The sequence below is a fragment of the Rhinatrema bivittatum genome, chromosome 17, assembly GCF_901001135.1.
Source record: "Rhinatrema bivittatum chromosome 17, aRhiBiv1.1, whole genome shotgun sequence".
Lineage (NCBI taxonomy): Eukaryota > Metazoa > Chordata > Amphibia > Gymnophiona > Rhinatrematidae > Rhinatrema > Rhinatrema bivittatum.
In genome coordinates, this window is record NC_042631.1 from 23,258,239 (window position 1) to 23,280,735 (window position 22,497).

General features: G+C 41.8%; 1 protein-coding gene across 3 annotated transcripts in view; it reads right to left on the reverse strand.

The window, feature by feature from the left end:
* Positions 1-22,497, reverse strand: part of TUB (TUB bipartite transcription factor) — a 110,052-nt gene that overhangs the window by 77,948 nt on the left and 9,607 nt on the right. For all 3 annotated transcript variants that reach the window (XM_029582596.1, XM_029582595.1, XM_029582594.1), the window contains exon 2: positions 6,736-6,787. The gene's annotated coding sequence lies outside the window, so the exon portion shown is untranslated. The remainder of the gene's footprint in view (positions 1-6,735; positions 6,788-22,497) is intronic.

Sequence of the window (22,497 nt, forward strand, 5' to 3'; positions counted from 1 at the left end):
CAGAAAAAATTTTACAACCAATAAAGTTTCCCGACTCTGAATAGGCTGCAGCTGAGAGGAGTCCGTCCTATCCCTGCGCCCGGCCGCTTCCTGATTGGTCGCGTGTTAAATCTAGGCCGCAGGCGGGTGGGCGCTTGTTCCAGGCGGCGGCGGGGGCGGGTGGACGCGCGTTAGTTCGAGACGGCCGGCGGGTGGTCGCGTGTTAAATCTAGGCCGGGTCGCACAGGCGCGCATTCATTCACTGCCGGTGGGGGCAGCCCCCACCGGCAGTGAATGAATGCGCGCCGAAAGCAGCTTGTTCCAGGCGGCGGTGGCGGGTGGACGCGCGTTAGTTCGAGGCGGGTGGTCGCGTGTTAAATCTAGGCCGGGTCGCTCAAGGCAATCTAGGCCGGGTCGCTCAAGGCAGTCACATGCCGTGACGTCACGGCATGTGACTGCCTTGAGCATCGAATCGCAGGGGTCGCATTCATTCACTGCCGGTGGGGGCTGGGGCAGCCCCCACCGGCAGTGAATGAATTCATTCATCCAGGCGGAGGAGCCGGCTGCTTTCAGCTGCCGCTGCCGGCTGCTTTCGGCGCTCAAGGCAGTAGCGGCGAAAGCAGCCGGCTCCTCCGCCTGGATGAATGAATGCGACCCCTGCGATTCGATGCTCAAGGCAGTCACATGCCGTGACGTCACGGCATGTGACTGCCTTGAGCGACCCGGCCTAGATTGCCTTGAGCGACCCGGCCTAGATTTAACACGCGACCACCCGCCTCGAACTAACGCGCGTCCACCCGCCACCGCCGCCTGGAACAAGCTGCTTTCGGCGCGCATTCATTCACTGCCGGTGGGGGCTGCCCCCACCGGCAGTGAATGAATGCGCGCCTGTGCGACCCGGCCTAGATTTAACACGCGACCACCCGCCGGCCGTCTCGAACTAACGCGCGTCCACCCGCCCCCGCCTGGAACAAGCGCCCACCCGCCCGCGGCCTAGATTTAACACGCGACCACCCGGCTCCCGCCGCCCGCCTGGACCCACGCGGCCCTCCGACAGGTATTTAAAAATTTATTTTTTTTTTGAATTGCGGGTTATATGAGGAGGCGGGGTATATTAAAACTTTTTTTCATAAATCTTGAAAACCTGCGGGTTATGTGTGTGGGCGGGTTATATACGTGGGCGGGTTATTGTCGTGGAAATACGGTATATATATATACATAAATGATCTGGAAAGGAATACAATGAGTGAGGTTATCAAATTTGCGTATGATACAAAATTATTCAGAGTAGTTAAATCACAAGTGGATTGTGATACATTACAGGAGGACCTTGCAAGACTGGAAGATTGGGCATCCAAATGGCAGATGAAATTTAATGTGGACAAGTGCAAGGTGTTGCATACAGGGAAAAATAACTCTTGCTGTAGTTACACGAAGTTAGGTTCCATATTAGGAGCTACCACCCAGGAAAAAGATCTAGGTATCATAGTGGATAATACTTTAAAATCATCAGCTCAGTGTGCTGCAGCAGTCAAAAAAGCAAACAGAATATTAGGAATTATTAGGAAGGGAATGGTTAATAAAACGTAAAATGTCATAATGCCTCTATATCGCTCCATGGTGGGACCGCACCTTGAATTCTGTGTACAATTTTGGTCGCCGCATCTCAAAAAAGATATAGTTGCGATGGAGAAGGTACAGAGAAGGGCAACCAAAATGTTAAAGGGGATGGAACAGCAACTCTATGAGGAAAGGCTGAAGAGGTTAGGGCTGTTCAGCTTGGAGAAGAGACGGCTAAGGGAGGGGGGGGATATGATAGAGGTCTTTAAGATCATGAGAGGTCTTGAATGAGTAGATGTGAATCCGTTATTTACACTTTCGAATAACAGAAGGACTAGGGGGCATTCCATGAAGTTAGCAAGTAGCACATTTAAGACTAATCGGAGAAAATGTATTTTTCACTCAACGCACAATAAAGCTCTGGAATTTGTTGCCAGAGGATGTGGTTAGTGCAGTTAGTGTAGCTGGGTTCAAAAAAGGTTTGGATAAGTTCTTGGAGGAGAAGTCCATTAACTGCTATTAATCAAGTTTACTTAGGGAATAGCCACTGCTATTACTTGCATCAGTATCATGGGATCCTCTTAGTGTTTGAGCAATTGCCAGGTTCTTGATGTGGCCATCAAGCCCAGCATCCTGTTGGAAACAGGATGCTGGGCTTGATGGACCCTTGGTCTGACCCAGCATGGCAATTTCTTATGTTCTTGTGTAAGTTCTGATTTATGCGCGTAACTCGGTGTAATGGGGTAATTTTACTGCTGCTATGGATGGCGTACAAGTAAATAAAAATAAATAAACAAGCCATTTTGAAAGGGTGTAAATGGTCTGGGGTAACTGGGGGGGCGTACAGGCTACAAAACCAGAGGGGGGTGGGAGGACCTAGCTGTTAACTGGGCGAACTGGGAACCAGTATAACTGGTAATGGCGTCTGTGTGCGTCCCTTTTAAAATTTCCCCTCTTACATGGTAGAAGTGGATTTTGCATGCAAAGGCACTCATCCACTTAAAATTGGGTGCACTTGTGCACGTGGCTAAGCTATTTTATAACATGCACACATACACGCACATATGTTATAAAATAGCTACATCCTTGGGCACGGGCTGACGAACATGCGTACATGTGCACTTGCATGCTGGTTTCAAAGCTAACCATCCCTACTCTTATGTTGATCCAATAAAAGGCAGCATAACTTGCAAAGATCCTGTTTTTCTCCAGAACAAATACAGCATTACAGTAATGGATAATTGAAAATGTATCTGTCTAAATGGCTAGCTGGCTGGCTATATTTGAAGCCGTATGCAGCTAAATTCTAGCCGCTTAATGACTTACGTGGCTAGAATTTAGCCGCATAAGTCAGGGGCGTTCCAGGGGCAGACAGGAGGCGTGTCTGAGCAGGCCAGAGTTAGCCGCATACTTTATTAGGCTAACTCCAGTCGCGACATAGGGTTGGCCGGATATACTTATCCAACTAACTTTAAGATAGCCCGGGAAATACAGTGGTGCAGCTGCGCTGCTAAATATTCTTGTTAAGTTAGCCAGATAGCTTGCTTTATTTATTTATTTATTTGATAGATTTTTATACCGTTATTCGAATAGACATCATAGCGGTTTACAAAAAACTGAGGAGAAATACAATAAACAGGGAAAGGGGACAGCGAGGAAGTGAAAAACTCCGAGAAGAGAAGGGAGGAAAAAAAAAGGACAGTGCAAAACCAATGAACAGGTCCAAAGGAGTAATAAAAAGCATATATCCGGCTAACTTAACTAGCTGCTCCACAGCTGAATATAGACCTCAAAGAATGTAAAAAAACCAAATATAAATGTCATAATAAAAAGTCAATTTTCGGTTTATTATGAACGAAAAAAAAAGAAAAATTGACTCAACTGAAAAGATCTGAAAATGTTCATATAATTTTATTCATTTAAAGAAAAAGAAGAAATGGGAGCTCCCTGTCTGCCACTTACCTCTTCCACGAGGTCTTCAGTGTAGAAAGGGGCAGGAGTGCTCTCAGGCCACTCCTGTTCAGCCAACTCCCGCTTCTGCAATGAGGCTGGCGAGTCTTAAGGCCAGCGTTATTTTGCTGTCTACACAAGAAAATGACACTAGCTGGCTCGGAGACCAAAGCCATTTTGATTTATAGCTGTGAAACTCTGGCATCTGCCCCTTTCTATATGGAAAATATGGAAGGGGTAATTGGGGGCTAGAGAGGCCACAATTAAATTTTGAGTGAGGGGAGTGGGTAGAGGGGCCTAGGGAGGCCCCGTTTATGGTTCTTTTTTTCATTTTGAGGTTTATATAAAATTTAATGTTTATTTTGATTCATCGAACAAAACAATGCAAAATAAACATAGGGATGGTAACTTTCAAAGGCTCACATTGACGCGTGTGTGTCAGCATGCACCCAGATACACAGCCATTTTAGAACTTGCGCACACATAGGCACACGTCATAAATTAATCAGGGTGTGTGCCCACGTGCCTGCAATTTTAAGTGGCCATGCGGCTAGCCATGTAAATCCCAGTTTCTACCACATGAGTCAAGGTATTTTATTACAGGTGCACGTCCATGCCGTTGCCAGTTTCACCAGTTCATCCACCAGTTCGCTCAGTTAAAAGCTAGATCCTCCAAACCTCCCAGTTTAATAGCCTACACTCCCCCCAGTTACCACAGACCCTTTATACCCATCAGAAATGGCTAATTTTTTCCATTTTTGAAGTTACACCTCCTACATAGCAGAAAACTTATGTGGTACTGGACCTGGGCGTGTAAGTATTTACGCACACATCTCTTGGCCACGCCCTGAAATGCCCATGCCCCGCCCAGACCATGCCCCTTTTTGAAATCAAGTGAGATGTGCACACCGCGAGAGATACGCGCACATATGGGTGGCTTTTAAAATTCTGTTGGCGCACACAAGCCTGGTTTGTGCACACTTCCCTCAATTGACATGTGCACCCCCACTTTTAAAATCTACCTCTAAATGAACCAAAACCTGAATTTAAAAAACTGAAACAAAATACAAACCAAAATGAAAACTTTTGCCATGCACATCCCTAGTTTTAACTATTTTTTAAAGCCACATTAAGGGGGTTTATGTACTATAGAGGTAGATCTTCAAAAAAATACATGCTTGCGTACTTTTGTTCACGCCACCGGCGCGAACAAAAGTATGCCAGATTTTATAAGATACGCGCGTAGCCGCGCTTATCTTATAAAATCTGGGGTCAGCGCGTGCAAGGCTGCGCAAAATCGGCAGCCTGCGCATGCCAAGCCGTGCAGCCTGCCTCCATTCCCTCCGAGGCCGCTCCGAAATTGGAGCGGCCTCGGAGGGAACTTTCCTTCCGTGTCCCCCCACCTTCCCCTCCCTTCTCCTATCTACCCCACCCCCCAGCCCTACCTAAATCCCCCCCCCTACCTTTGTTGGGCAAGTTACGCCTGCTTGAAGCAGGCGTAACTTGCGCGCGCAGTGCCGGGGGACTCGGACCGCCCTCCCGGCCCACCCCGAAGCGTCGCCACGCCCCGGACCCGCCGCTGGACACACCACCTGGACACGCCCCCTCCTGCCCCTTTTAGGAAGCCCCGGGACTTACACGCGTCCCGGGGCTTTGCGCGCGCCAGCTGCCTATGCAAAATAGGCGCGCCGGCGCGCGAGTGCCCTGCGCGCGTAAATCCAGGAGGATTTACGCATGCAGGGGTTTTAAAATCTACCCCTAAGTGTGTTAGTACTGATGCAAACTTTAATGCTTGCGATAATTAATGCAATTGAGTGCGTTAGTCTTTATTATTATTAATGCAGACTTAAGCAGCCTAAAATATAAAACTTGCAAATTAATTGTGCAGCATGCTAAACAATTCATAAATAGTTAAAATGGCTTAGCACAAATTATATTAAGCAATCTGATTTGAATTAACCCACCAGTAACATTAAGACCTAACTATACCTTGAAAGGCTTTAGCCTTCTGTAGCTAACATAGGCCTCAGTAGGGTCCAGGATGCACCCTGCACCCGCAATCAATAATTAGGTTTCAGCTGAGGCCTCCCACTTCCTGCCCCACCAATCAAGAGTGAAGTGCCCGCTGAAAACCGATCTCCCAACACTCCAGTCAAGAATGAAGTGGTCACAAAAGGCCCCTATAACCCCTGGTCAAGAATGAAGTGGACACAGAGGTCCAATTTCTCCTTAACACCCCTCAAGCCCCACCTCGCAAAGTGCCTCATCCCCTCACTTACGCCATCCAAAGTGACCTAAAGAAGATGGGGATAGAAAAAAGCACAACTTCCTCCTAACCAGCTCCAACATCTTAAATGGTGTTGGCAGGGCAGGAAAGCAGTTGCACTTTTCTATGCCCCCTATCTTCTTTGGGCCACTTTGGATGGAGTAGGCAGTTATAGCACCTGAAAAGTGGACAGAGGAGGCCAGGAAAAGGAATCTGGCCTCAGCGGCCACTTCATTCTTGCATAAGAGCGACAGAAGTCAGTGACAGGTTGATAACATTCAGGCTTGACTTAGCACAAATATCCCGACATCTGATTTACTATAGACTTTTTGCTTTTCAGTTCTTTGGGCATTAAAATAGCTGTTAATACACACATTAAAACTGGCAGGCTAACCTGCCTTAATGGTTGATTTTAACATGGTTTAGTATATAGCCCCTATAGATATTATATGTATCATTTTTGGAAAATTTGTATAGAATATATGATAAGACTATTTAAGTCTTATAACAGATATAATAAATATTTCCAAGTGGGTATTAAGAGATAGAGGGGTACATTTTCAAAGACTTATGTGCTTTTTATGTGCATAATGCAATCTTTAACCCCCTAAATCATCCCTACCCAGCAAAGTAGATTTTTAGCAAGCAGAGAGCACGGCATATATTGTGTTTGAATTTGTGCGGACTAAAAAGTAGATACATAGAATACCAGTTAGGTACCCTAAGGAAAATTTACCCAATATATTCCACTAGTGAACAAATACATTTGAATTTATATTTTGCCTCTCAATGCAAAAGACTGTCTTGAAATAACTTAGATTTTATTTTATTTTCTACAAATGTCTACTCATGCCTTATTAAAATTGGTTATAAAGATTTTATTTACCTATTTGTTATCTTCTGAATTTATCTGTAGTAATCAATTAAGTGAGCACGCAGTGCTGTATATTTCAAAGGGAAAAGCAGTTTCACAAGCTCACCTGTCGGTCAAGCTTCTGTTGACGCAGACTACTGCTCTCATCATCTAACACACTGCAAAAGCAAGAAAATAGTAATAATTCAGTTTATTGCAATTAAAAAGAATCACAGCGAGTACATTGCTTGTAATGAAAATATACATAGGCATTCAGATAATAAAGAGGCTGATATTCAGCTGGCCATATGCAGGGCTGGATTTAAGAGTTTGGCACCCATAGGCGGTGTTGGAGAGTGGGAGATGGAAGATCTTGGTTATCAGAAAGTGGTCGACATCCCTTTCCCTCCACCACCACCATCCTCCAAACTTCCAGTGTGCCACAGCTGCATTCCTTTGAAGTGGACTGGCACAGATTACCCCTTAGTAAATGTGAACTCCCCTTTAGCCTGGGTATTTGGTGCCTTAGGCAACTGCCTGTGTTGCCTAGGTCTGGCCATATGTTGTTAAAGTTAGCCAGACAAAGCTGACCATTTAACTTTAAGCCTGCTATCTGACCAGCCAGAGTTACCTGGTTAACTCTGGCCGACCAGTGCTAAATATCAGTACTGACCGTACCCCAGGAATGCCCCTAGTGCCACCATTTTTTGTCTGCCTAAATCTGTGCAAGCCATGATTTGCTTGGCCAAAATTTAGCTGAAGAGACAATTTCAAACTGCAAGGTTTATCCAGCTAACTCCCAAAGTTAACTGGACAAACCATTTGCATATCAATCCCAAAGTGTACAAGAATCACTCAAATATTACATTTCTGAGTTTTAATACCTAGAAAGTCTTAAGAAATATATTTTGCTTACAATAAGAGAACTGTACTCTGTTTTACCACTGTACACTGATACTGTAAAAATATATATAACTTATCCAATAATGAAATAAAATGCAGATCGACAGATCTCTCTTTACTAAGTTACAGTAAATGTCCCACAAGTAGACAATTCAAGAAATTATTTTAAAAAAAAATAAAAGGTCGCAAAATGATTTACCCTATTTGGTGTAAAAAACAAAACAAAACATAGTATTGGAAATAATCTGTAGACAATTCAATTTGAAGTTAAAATTATTAAGAACATTAAGATTACCTTCTCATTTTGAATTTTATTTATTTATTTTAGTTTTTTCTATACCGGCATTCGTGAGAGTATCACATCATGCCGGTTTACAATAAACAGGGGGAGTGATAAAAGTTACAGGTGCTGAACGAAAACAATTACAATAAAACAGGGAAAAGTACAACTAGGAGCAGAGAAAAGTGATAGGAAATTTAACAGAATATATTAACCGAAATTTGACGGGGTACATTTACAGAGTTTACTAGGACATGTCCATTTGCCATTTTGTAGTTTTTTGCATAAGGGTAGTGATTGGAAGTTTTGATTCTAATTAGTTGTTTTTCCTACCTTTATGACTAAGAAAATCATAACCTCTTGTGGGCATCACACTGATGCATGTAAAGCACGAATACAGCATGAAAAAAAACCTGTAAATTTATGGAAAATGGGCTTTTGAAAATTGCTGCAGTATATGCCATTGAATTGTCCATAGGTTTTATACACATTAAGTACACTTTATGTGGTTAAAGGCTTTTGAAAATTGCTACAATACCATAACTCCTTTAAAAATTTACCTGTAAGGATCCCCCCCCCCCCCCCCGTGATATTTTGCCCTTCCCATAATAAAATATCATGGCTTAGTAAATAGGCCCCTAAGGTTGAACACTGAAAAGTCACTTGCATTGTGAATAGGGCAGAAAGGTCATCCCGAATAATTTGCATTAAAAGGTGAAAGGTGACATTATTCCCTTTCGTGAAACATTTCATAATGTAGCAGTTTGCCTAGATTCAGATCCATCTTTTAGCTCTTAAAAGTTTGGCTATGGTAGCCTTGAGGAGTCTACAATTAATTCAAAATACTGTGGCAAGGATTTTGGGTGGACAAATGTAGAGATCATGTAACTCCCATTTTGAAAAGCTTTGACTGGCTGTCAGTGGAATATCATTCCCAGTTAACATGTTGATACTAGTTTTAGAGCAGTTCACAATCATCTGTCAAAGTATCTGTCGTCTTTGGTCCTACAGGTTTATGTCTCATCTAGAAGCTTGGGTTCCTTTCAAGATGAACTTTTATTTGTACCTCCAGTGAAAGAAGCCTAGTTACAGTGGACCAAGAGACTTAATTTTTCAGTGGCTACTGCATCTCAAATACTTTGTTTCCAACAAAACTGTTGTACATTTGGTTAAGATATTAAGAAGTGGCTAGTTAGTTTGTAGGATGGTTTTATTTGTCTTGGGAAGGGGATAAAGTTTAACATATACCTGTATGATGTTATGTGTGTACTGTTATTTTATTTTGATGTAAATTGCTTTGCGTGGTAGTTAGAAGCAATAAATAAATGGAAAAAATACAGTCTCTCTATATATGCATATATAGATAAAGATTATAGACAGACAGGTAGTTGGATAGAGATAGATATAAAAAATACTTAGAGACCCCCAGGAAAAAAACCAGAAGGAGGAAACAGAGAGCAACAGAGTAAAGACAAAGGCAAGCTGATATTTTAAGGAGTTTAGATAGTATTGCTATTACATTAGAAAAGTTCCTGATGATTGCAGTGTGTCTGCATCAGAAAATCAAACCTTGGCATATAGAGGGTCATTCATCAAAATGTGTTATGGCGTTAACACCATAATGCATGCAATAGCTGGGTTACCGCGTGGCGCAAATGCACATTTTTTGAAGGGGTAGGATTGGGGAGGGTTTAATTAAAATGAGGGGCAATATCATACTGTGCAATAGCATAATGCATGCTATTGCACGGTTTTAATGCCGGCGTTAAGCTGTGCGATATGCCCGAAACATTTGTAACACAATTTGAGTTAAAGATTGCAAATTGCATTTCAGCCATTTCTGGGCTTTTATATCCCCTGCCAGGACCCATTTCCCTGTTCCCAGCACTGCGCTGACAGAGGCAGCGCTGGAAATGTATGCTAGAACATAAGCTTACGCTTCCAGCGTTGCCTCTATTGGGTGGGAAACCTCATGCATACCTAGAAGCCATCCCCCGGTGTTGTAGCCATGCTCAGAGCAGTCATGAATGTCTGACTGTGAAAGAATAAAGGCAGCGTGGCATGTCCTAGAAACCCAGATACAATGTCAGTTATGAGAGCTGTGGCATTGCAGACCATATGCATGTTAAGGAAATTAAAACCGGTATGGTTTCTGTAGCTGCCCTCATTTCTAGCAGACTGCACACACACAGCCTAATTTCTATCATTTGCTACCAAAACTAATGGAAATGAACAATGCTGTAAAATTCCAACATGGTTTGTTGTTGGTGCTGTCCACTAGCAGGACAAGAAATATACTGATTTATTCTCTGGAGTAAAGCACTCAAAAACTGTACAATACAGAGAGAGAGGTGGATGACTGGCTTATTCCTGCAGTGATCCTGAGAGGGGACTGGAAGCTACCAGTGGTGAAAAAAGCCCCTCAAAGTGACTTTGAGATGGACTGACAAGACATAACCTCCCACTTGACACCATTATCAGCATGGCCTCAGCACTTCAGCAGACAGCCCTGCTCTCAAACAGCTACCACACCCACTCTCCAAATGCAGGCACACAGACATGTAAACAGAGAAATCAGACACCCTGAGCGATAAAAAAGATGGACAAACACAAAGGTAATCACCAAAAGCACAAGAACTAATTCCTAATGGGCACAATTAATCCAAATGAACCAACTGCAAACACAAGCAACTTCAGCATTAACCACCAATCCAAGCACCAAAAGACAAATGAGGTTTAAATTCCATGGCTTAAATAGCAGGTATAAAAGTGTGCTCACATATCCGATAATGTATGCACATGGGGGCGGATTTTAAAAGGTACACGCGCGGCGTACATTTGTGCGTGCTACCCGGCGCACACAAATGTACGCCAGATTTTATAACATGTGCTCGCAGCCACGTGCATGTTATAAAATCTGGGGTCAGCACGCGCAAGGGGGTGCACACTAGTGCACCTTGTACGCGCCGAACCCTCGGGGAGACCAGCTGGTTTTCCCTGTTCCCTCCGAGGCTGCTCCAAAAATAGGACAAGGTCTAGGGGACACTGGGAAATTAACACATAGCAGATTTAAAACAGATTGGAGAAAGGACAGTTACTATGGTATGCTGCAGGGTTCAGTCTTCAGTCTCGTTCTGGCCAACATTTTCGTAAGCAGTATTAGTAGGGCTATCAGATAAGGTTTGCCTTTTTGTGGATGATACCAAACTCTGCAACAGGACAGACACCTTAAAGGGTGTGCAAATCATGGAGGAAGGATCGAGTAAAGCTTGATAATGGGCCTAGCGTTTGGTAGTTAAGATTTAATGTTAAAAACTCAAGGTCATGGATGATAAAAATCCAAGAGAGCAATACAGTATAGAGGGAAATGTTCTTCTGTGCACAAAACAAGAGCAAGATCTGGGTGTGATCAGATGCATTTGGCCAAATAGGTGGATAAGGCAACAAAAAAGGCCAGAAGGATGCTTGGGTGCATAGGGAGAGGAATAGCCAGTAGGAAAAAGGAGGCAATATTGCACCTGTATAAGTCTCGGTAAGACTTCATTTGGTGGACTATGTACACTTTTCAAAAGAATATAAACAAGATGGAGACAATTCAGAGAGCAGCTATTAAAATGGTCAAACTGCACACCCTGGAGGAAAGGAGGGAAAGAGGAGATATGATAGAGACATTTAAATATCTCCAGGGATAAAATGCACAGGAGGTAGGTCTCTTTCGATAGAAATAAAAATAACTCTAGAATGAGGGCTCATGGGATGAGGCGAAAGGGGGTAAAAATCAGGAGTAATCTAAGGAAATATTTCTTTAGGGAGAGGGTAGTGGATGCATGCAAGAGTCTCCCATTGGAGGTGATGGAGACGGAGACAGTGTCAGGGTTCAAGAAATCATGTGATAAACCCAGAGAATCTCTGAGGGAGAGGAGGGGGATTGTAAAGCTAAGCAGGATATGTGGATAGGCAGACAGGATGGATCATATGGTCTTTATTTGCCATTTTGTTCTCTGTTTCTCTGCCCTTCTGCCACCCCATCCTCCACTATAGTACTGGAGTTTTGAAACATATTTACTATTCACGTCCGTGTCCCAAACGCTGTCTGGATAATTTGGCATTTGCTCCTGAATGTTACAAGCTTTGGAAAACTAGAGTTGCTACTGTTCTACTTTTCAATTTCGCCCACTGTCTTTATCCAAAAAGGAGCCAAATTTTCCCATGGGGGAAAAAAAAAAAACACCTTTTAAATTCTAATGAGAAACATTTGCTTATTTACAACAACTTTCTGAATGTTTTCCAGAATTGCAGCTGTGGAAATTAAACTGCAACAAGTGCCAGAATTAATGAACACTTCCCCTGGAAAGAAGTCAAACTGGGATATAATCCCTGCTGGCATTCCACATCACAGCTATACAAACCACCTCGCCAGACATTTTTCTCTAAAGAAATCCATAGCACAATTTTACTTCTTTGTACCTTTTCTATGCCACAATAGAAGGCCCATTTTACATTTTCATGTTACATAATTTCAAATTTTCTTTCAAAAACTAGATATTTTTAGCAGACACTGCTGTTTAGAATAAAGAAGCCAAGGAAAGCCATCTTTTTTTGCTCTTTTCCCACTCTTTCACCGGAAGCACCTGCATCTGAGACAACAAAAAAGTAGCACACTGCTGCTCTGTCTTACCCTTCGTTATGTGCCACAAGTTAGCCAATTACCATAGAATATTCATGTTCTCATTCTCCGTGCTGAACAGAACCCCAGTGTTCATCAGGATATTCTGGACAGCTGCTGTCTAGAACTTGACTGACGAGGAATGGAGCACAATAGAGACTGCTTTACAAATGGTTTTTATTCACTTTGTGAAGGTAAGCATAGTAAATGACAGCAGATAAAGAGCAAAAAGGCTCATCTAGTTTGCCCAGGAGCGATTTTGTGTGCTTCTAACCAGAGTAGATAAAATTCACACTGGGATCCAACCCCCAATCCCATCATGACCCCTTTAGGACTGCAACTGCTGCTCTATGCAGGTTATCCCGTGCCTTCCAGGAAGCACAATGCAGTCCTATCACCACTGCCTTGGGCTGCAACCATCACTCCAGTGCCACAAGAAATCCTCTGTGTTTATCCCATGCTTTCTTGAAGCCAGTCACTGGTTTTGTCATCACCACCTCCTCTGCCATTCCAGGCATCTAGCACCATCTCTGTGAAAAAATACCTCCTGACACGGTTCCTGGATCCACCCCTAGTTCTACAGGTACAATTGCCATTTTTCTTCCATGACCTGAGCCTTCTTCAAGGACCTTCTCCTTTCTGAAGTCAAGACAATATGGGGAGCAGATAAAACACGAACTGAATTCTCAGCTTGAATGTTGTTGAAAACCAGCTTCTTTCATTCTAATATCAGATACATCTCTAGTTCATGAACTCAATGACAGCAATGGCCTGCTCTTTTAGAAGTAGGTGATTTCAGGAGAAGGGGGAGGAGAATTTTAAAAAGAAAAGGTCTGAGAATAAAATAACGTTTGTTACTCTCCAAGTTGTAACTATTTAAGAAAATGTCTTAGGCCAAAAATGAAATAAAACTAATACATAAGAATGAAATAAGGACAAATAAGGTCAAGAAATGTGCAACTAGTAAATTGAACATAAGTATTATCACCTTTTTATAGTCTCCCATGAATTAAGTGTCCATGAAGGTATCCAACTGACAGTACTGGACGCCAATGTCCTCCATTAATTCACAGAAATACAACACTGGCAAATTACCACAGTATCCTGCCAATATGTTTCAACTCACCTTTAAGAGTAAGAGAATAATTCATGCCTTTTTCACACAGAGCCTGAAAATAAGGATGCTAACTGATACCCAGCGTGATGGTGCATACTTGGCCATGGGAAATTGGACGAAGACCACCAAATCATTTCATAAAGCCCCACCAAAAATAAAACTTTTAAGATGGCAATTTTCAAAGCCATTTCTGTGGGTAAAATAGCAGACTTTTAGATAATTACCCACCCTTGCTGTGGGTAAAAGTACGTACATTGTTCAGTAACACATGTACTTTCACTGGCAAATTACTGAGGTGTTCATGTGGGCAGGGTTATGTTGGGAGAGGAGACAACGAGTGTAGGTTTGTATTTTCAAAGTTATGTGTTTTGCTTGCAAAAGTATCCACAGAAAAAAAATAAGGCACAAAATTATACGTTCTTCTTCCAGCTTTGCTTTACTGGTTCAAACCCTTCAGGTAAAAAGCACCTGAACAGTTTCCAACATTGAAGGCAGTTTGATTACTGCCCCCTAAATGGTAATCACTGTCAACCTCTATAAAGCTGGGCTACATTTGAACTTGAGTCTCCACATCCTTTTCTTAATCTACTGAGCTACCCAGTCCCAAATAAAGAGACTAATATTTCAGATGTGGTATGTTTGCCGGTAAAATATGTAAGTGTGGAGCTATTTCTATCATAAATATCTATGCCTATTTCAGATCAACTAAAGATATCTATCAGCCAGAATATCAATTATTACTGCGTGAAAATTATTCCTGCAACTTCTATTCAAAAATTCACAAATATCAATAAAATCAGTAAAGGATTTTCAAAGACAGAGTAAACAAGCAATAAGTATTGTCAGTTAAAAACTACAAATTAAAAATTAGCCACAGGTCATATCTTTCTAATAGATTAACATTTAATAGGTATCATAGCCTACTGAGATTCTAATGGAAAAACCAAAGGCATTTTGACTAAACATTTCAGCATTATTACACTTTCTTCATCAGGTCGGTGCAAAATAAATAAAGGATGATGTTGCCTGAATATACAAGTATGCTGTCAGTTAGCTTACAGCATCAGAGTAAGACTATGCTGCTGTGAGTGGATTCTATCTGTGCCTTTCTCCTCCACTGGTAACGCCAGATGCTGTGCTTTATGCCTTACAGCATCATTGGCCTGGAATAGTCTTCCTGAGTTGGTGCATCGTGCTCCATATCACTGGCCATGTTCAAATCCTGCTTAAAGCTCACCTCTGCTTTTAAATCCAAAACCCCCGACTCTCCCTGATCTTGATCCTCCCATGTTAAACATGTTTTACCATTACTATGTAAGTAAATACTAGAAATTATTTGTCTTTTCTGTGGGACACTAGATTGTAAGCTCCACAGAACAAGGACCATATATATTGTATGTATTTATTTATTATTCAATTTATATTCTGCCTTTCAGGCACTTCAAAGCAGATCACAAGGTGAGGCACAGGGATTTGAACTCCAGTTTCCCTGGGTTGCATCCCACTTCTCTAACCACTAGGCTTTGCATCTGTACAACACTGCTCATGTCTAGTAGTGCTATAGAAATATGTCGTAGCAGTAGTAGTACCTTGATAAGCACTCTAGGAGCGGAAGCAAAAGGCAGAGAGTCCTGTGTTGAAAATGCGGTTCATTTAGGGCAAACCTAAGGGACCTCTGGGGACAGTTTCTCCAAATGGATTTGTTTTGCACCTACCTCGACAAGAATGAAATTACCGTACATTTCCTTACTTAAACCGACATCAACTCCTTCCCCTCCATGTCTTTGACCCAATCTCTGGACATTATTCCTAATACTGCCTTCTAGGGGGCCCTATGCATTGATAAAACTTTTGTTTCATTTAGATTTTCTCCCCTTTTTCGTTTCATTAAGTTTTCTTTAATTGTCTACATTTTTGGTTTAGTGTGCACTATCTTTGATTTAGTGCGCAGTATTTTGAGATGTAATAGTGCGCTCTAACTTGAAAGACTGGGTACTAAACAAAAAATGTAAAGAACATGGAATTTCTTGAATTGTTTTCTTGTTTCAGTTTAGAAATGATATGAAACTAAACAGGCAACTCTGTTAAAAATGAAGAGTCCTTCAAGTTTTGCCCAACATTGTATCATGTTTTGTTGCCTGCTTCAGGGGCGTTAAAACATTATTGTATCACCAGTTGTGTCTGTGAATCATTGGGTTAGTAAACCAAATTCTTCCACATTATTTTAAATGCAAATATGCATAGAAATGACTTTTGAATCTCCCGTTATTTAAATTCTTGCTAGAGACGCCAAGTTTGAGAAATACATACGCGCATCAGTGTTCCAGGCAGCCTCATACTGGTAAGTTGTTTAGTGGACTGCACAGAAGCGTTATTCTTTAAATAATGGCGGAGCGTTCTCTTAATAAACCAATCCAGTGCTCACTCGTCATCCTTAAGTAGCCAGCTTGAAGTCGTCTTTATGTTGTAATCATGCAGCGAATCAGAACCCCAAGTTTGATTCTACCAAAATACACTCCACACTATTTCTCCATTGAGGCCATTTGGTGTAACTGAGCCTAATCTAAAAATCTATTCGTGTTCGACACATTAGGATCAATTCTTCATCCCCACCTCTCTAGTCCTTACATATGGGATCCAGCAGTGAAGTACTGCTCTTATTTTTACATGCATTATAAAAAACAAAAAAATAGTGTGAAGTAAATATTCATGGGAATAGACAACTGAAATGGATAGTTGATTATATCTGATTCGCTGAGGCTGAAGGTTCAAAATAAGTATATTTTACATTTGGACATGGTTGTTATGAAAGTCATTTATAAAAAAGTGGACTACTGTGTGACATGTTTATAAATAAGACACCAGTGTAATATAAATGATGATTATAAATTTGGATGGTCATGACTGGGGATTATATCATTTTCATTCAACCAAAGACTTCTTTCTATTTGGTGGCCTTCTATATCTGTCCCAAGCTTGTTCAAATTATGTTACAGTGCTGGCCTCCATCCACTACCTGGCAAAGAACCAGAGAGGACAGTTTGGCTAATTGGTCCTAGGAAAGGTCATTTCCAAAGGGATTTCTGTGAGTAAAGTAGTGCTTTGCCTGCAGAAATGGCCCTTCAGAAAATTGTGCAGCCATTAAACAAAGTTATGCACATACACACTGTATGCATGTGCTTTTACATATATAGGGGGAGTCTGGGCAGGGCTGAAATGTACATGCATGCACATAAATTGACTGGCCAAAAGTACACGCACGAAACAGCAGGTGGAGTTGTGTGCGCATGGTGTTGCCAGGATAATTTTTTAAGCAGGCTTATGCATGTACCGGTAAGTGTGCTTTGAAAATTGGTGTAAGTTATGAACATATTATGCTATATTTGTCATTATGCATGGTGTAACAAAAAACTCTGATAAGCCAACATCTACTAGGTCACTTTCCCATTGCCCCTTTCAGTCACATGGCTTGGCTTCCTCCTAGCTGCTGGAGCCAGCTTTTCTTTATGAACCAAATTAAATGAGGCTTTTAATAAGTCATTTTATTCATCTTTTGATTATATTTATTTAGGTCAGGATTATCTAACCAGATTTCTGTTGGCTCTGATCTTAATGAGAATCACTGTTTTATACTCTTGTTTTTAAAATGTTTATGAAGTGCTTGTCACGTCTAGAAAGATGTATAATTCTGAATGTTTTATTGCTAGCCGCACTGGATGACTTTTATTGGATGAAGCGGAATATGAAGTATTAAAAATAAAATATACATGGAGGGACAATTTTCATTGCCATTTAAACACACTCGTAACTGTTTTTAGAGGAGGTAGGGAAGGAAAATAATATCCATAGATTACATTTCAAGCTTTACACCCATTATTTTTCCTGATAAAAATACCCGCATAACAAGCACTTTGTACCCATGACAAGTTTCAAACTGAAAGGACGTGTGAACTTTCTCTTTAAAAATTGGTGTGAAACCTGTGGGACTTTGTCCTAGTGCAGACAATTTGAAAACTGCCCCCCTAAGAAGTTAATGTGCACGCACAGGATGGTAAACAACAGTGGATCACTTTGGCAGTGACTTTACAAGGAGCTCTTCAGATTGTGACTTACACACAAAAAGGCACAGAGATTGAGCAAGATCCTACATTGCACCAGTTATGTATTTAACTGCAAGCACAGCATGAGCCATTAAACAAAAATGGAGAAATTGCTTTAGAGATGCAGAAATGATGGCAAGAGATTGCTGTTACAATGTAAATGCAATCTGTTAGATTAAAGGATTGCCCTGGAGTACACATTTAATTTTCTTTATATGCAATAAATGTGCGTGTTATTGAAAAACAGAGAGAGAAATAGGTGGTCTTGCCTAATCAGGGAAAGCATTTTGTACTTCGGAGATTTATGTATTTGGAGGAAGGCAGTAGTTTTTCAACAACATTTTTTGCAACAGTGGCATTCAGTTATACTTGGTACTAGCAAATTCACCTCCCAGTTTTGATAATTCTGTTGTACTCACATTATCCATGGGTACCACTGTTCAGGAAATGTAAATGAAACGCACAGTTTCAAGCCGTTCCAACTTTTCCTGCTGCCATAGTCTTCTGATGGTCTCAGGCAGGGACATATCATAGCAGCAGCCCCAGATCCTGTTGCTCAGCACCATCTGATAGGAAACCCCATTCCCCTAGGTAATACTGAACGCCCATCTCCATCTGACATCTTCCAAAATGAAGCAATCTTCCTCCCCTGCACCACAAACATGGAACCCCCTCCTTGCACACCTCCAGAACAACGCCTAGCAGCATCATTCAGCAGCTGCAGTGGTGCGGGCAGGACAGCTCTCATGTCTCGCCTGTCTGTGAAGACAGGGGGCCTTCCAAACAGATGCTTCTCCGTTAAACTTGGTTCCTCAGAATCCTCACGTTTCTCCCTCTCCCAAGGTGTACCCCAAGGCTCTTCCCTTTCCTCCACACTATTTAACATATACCTCCTCCCCCTCTGTCATCACCTCACTAATCTTGGACTCAAATTCTACATCTATGCGGATGACGTCCAAATCATCATCCCCATCCATGACTCACTGCCTACCACACTAAGCTTTTGGGAGAAATGTCTTTCTTCCATCAACACATTACTCACATCCATGCAACTTGCCCTCAACTCTGCTAAAACTGAGCTACTGCTCATACATAACCACCAAACCTTTAAGCTGGCCGCACCCTCTGACCCTCTGACCATGTCTCTCCTCTCGCAACCCTCTGTACGGAATTTAGGCGTCCTAATCGATCCTCATCTGAATCTCACAAATCACATCACTTCTGTTATTAAGGGAGGTTTTTACAAGCTCATGGTCCTAAAAAAACTCAAGCCCCTTCTCCACACCCACGACCTTAAAACTGTTATCCAAGCCACACTGACATCTAAGCTAGATTACTGCAACTCCCTATATCTTGTCCTTCCTTCCTCCTCTATCAGACCTCTCCAGATACTGCAAAATGCCACAGCAAGGATCATTAGCAATACACGCAAATCTGATCATATTACCCCCATCCTTAAAAACCTTCACTGGCTTCCCATCTCCTCCTGCATCCTGTTCAAAACCCTCACCATTATTCACAAAGCTATCTACAATCACAACTCCTCTTGGCTTAATAAACCCCTCAAACCCACTCAATCCTCCCGCCCTACCAGAACAATTCATATATGCACCCTGCTTGTTCCCTCTCTCAAGAAAGCCCGCCTCTCAGCCACAAGGAAACGCGCCTTCTCAATTGCTGGCCCTACGCTCTGGAACGATCTACCACCCAACCTTCGCATGGAACCCTGTCCTTTCAAATTTAGAAAACAGTTAAAAACGTTGCTCTTTCATCAAGCCTTCCCGGATTAACATTCTTGACACCCAGACCCTCCTCATGTCCCCCCGGTAACTCTCTTAACCCCTGTATATTTTGTATAATTGCTTTCACTACCTCTGGTCCCTGGCCTCACATGTATATTTTGTATTCTTGCACCTTAACTAACCTTTTGTTAATGTTCCTCTCACCTTCTCTCCTTCCTCTCTAATTTTTGGGGTCAGTCCTTCTGACCCCCAGTTCTCAGTTCTCCACCTCCCCTCCCCCCTGTTATTTGTATTTTCTACCTTTTTGTTATTATGTAAACTGATATGATGTGTACTTTAATGTCGGTATAGAAAAACTGTTAAATAAAAATAAATAAATAAATAAATTCCAGAGGGGTGAGACGGGGATCAGGAAGGTTGGAGCTTCATACCTGAACTCACAGGGAACTCAGGAAGTGGACAGTTATCAGGGTGGTGATAGCTATTCAGAAGAAATCATGATGCTGATGGGGAGGGAACCAAATAGTGCTGATAGAGGAATCATACGGTGCTCAGGGGGTTGGGGACAGACTGCCATCAAGGGCAAAGAAGAGGAAATTCCTCATGCTAACCAGGCCTTTCACGTCAAGCCTGTTAAAATTGAGAATTTATAGAGATTACATAATGGGCACACCATATTTTTTTGGGGGTTAAAATGCACATTACTATTGTCTATGCACTTTGGAGATGACTGTTAAGTATCTACATGCTAAAACTGTTTGCAATTCCAAAATAATCCCGTTCACTAAACAAACTCAATGAATCGATCTCTCTCTCATCAACATGCTTAATTATTATAAAAAAACATTTTAGTGAAAGATGGCTATTTCATCTTTGCCCAAAGTACCAACCATGGTTGCTTGTGCCTTAATTAAAATCATCAATGTCACTATTCCACCTTAATATTTTTTTTATATTTGCATGTAAATTTTGCCTATAATGATAAATGCCTACTACAGAATCAGTATTTGCCTTAATAACCAGCTTGCTCTTCTGTATACTTATCATGCCATGTTGATATTATTACCATTAATATTACTGTCACTTATCTTTAAAAAAAAACCACAGATGAAAGTTTTTAAGATGATAATCTAAGTCCCGATGAAGCCACGTTTCAAACCGATGTCTTCCTCAGAGGTAACTCTCCACTTGAAAACAGTACTTCAGCAGCACGAGAGGGTTAACTATGAAAATCTTTATGGCAAATATTGAAATAAAGTCGACTAGTGTCTTAACTTAGCTTTCAATGTCCAGTCCGAGGTTAGCAATTGAGGAGAGAAGCAAAGGAGACAAAGACCAGGCAGACGCAGACAAGGCAGGGCTAGACGGGAAGACTGGCACGCAACAAGGCAGGAGGATTGGAACACTGCAGGACAGGAACAAGGCAGGTCCACAAAGCAACTGGTACTGCAGACAGGAGCATAGCAGGAGACCTGTTTCTGAGGTGGTATGCTGAGCTTCCTTGTATACTAGAGCAGAGATTAGATTATCAGTCAGGGCCCATAGGAAATGCTGACTGCCTGGCCTATAACAGGGCTTTAGGAAATGCAGGTAGTCTTCGCCAGGACCTAGAATGCAGCATGCTGTGGGAGGCTATGCCTGAAGTGTCTGCAGATAAGGGGCATTACACAGGCTATCTGTAATAAGAACATGCCATACTGGGTCAGACCAAGAGTCCAATAAGCCCAGCATCCTGTTTGCAACAGTGGCCAATCCAGGCCATAAGAACCCGGCAAGTACCCAAAAACTAAGTCTATTCCATGTTGCTGGTAACAGCAGTGGCTATTTTCTAAGTCAACTTAATTAATAGCAGGTAATGGACTTCTCCTCCAAGAACTTTTCCAATCCTTTTTTAAACACAGCTACACTAACTGCACTAACCACATCGTCTGGCAACAAATTCCAGAGTTTAATTGTGCACTGAGTGAAAAAGAACTTTCTCCGATTAGTTTTAAATGTGCCACATGCTAACTTCATGGAGTGCCCCCTAGTCTATTATCTGAAAGAGTAAATAACCGATTCATATCTACCTGTTCTAGACCCCTCATGATTTTAAACACCTCTATCATATCCCCCTCAGCCATCTCTTCTCCAAGCTGAAAGTCCTAACCTCTTTAGTCTTTCCTCATAGGGGAGCTGTTCCATTCCCCTTATCATTTTGGTTGACCTTCTCCATCACCAACTCTATCTTTTTTGAGATGCGGCGACCAGAACTGTACATAGTATTCAAGGTGTGGTCTCATCATGGAGCGATACAGAGGCATTATGACATTTTCCTTTTTATTCACCATTCCCTTTCTAATAATTCCCATTCTGTTTGCTTTTTTGACTGCCGTAGCACACTGAACCAACAATTTCAATGTGTTATCCACTATGACACCTAGATCTCTTTCTTGGGTGGTAGCACCTAATATGGAACCTAACATTGTGTAACTATTGCATGGGTTATTTTTCCCTATATGCATCACCTTGCGCTTATCCAGATTAAATTTCATCTAACATTTTGATGCCCAATTTTCCAGTCTCACAAGGTCTTCCTGCAATTTATCACAATCTGCTTGTGATTTAACTACTCTATATTTGGGCAAAACAATACCGCACTCTACTTCTTAATCCACATCAAGAATAATTTAAACGCACTAGTTTGCTTTGGTATATTGAGTTTACTCATGAATATCTATATTTACACAGAAAGAATAGTTAAAATAGGATAAGCATATAGTTAATATAAATGTTTTCAATTATTCCCAAATTAAGACCTTTGTGAGATCGTGAAGGACTGGAGCTGGCCTCCTCTGTCCTACAGTATTAGATGGTCAACCCAAGAGACAAGTTGGCATTTATTCTTTCCTCACATGAGCCACCACCAATCCCTTATCAGGGAGAGTCAAGAAATGGGCAACCTGCCAAGGATCTGTACTTCCCTCCTCATTTACTTAAAACAAGAACGTGTATGGCTTTTAATATAGAAAAAAAAAAACACACAACTGTAATCAAGCCTTAAATTAAGGTTTTGGGTTTTTTGGTGTCAACTCTAATTAA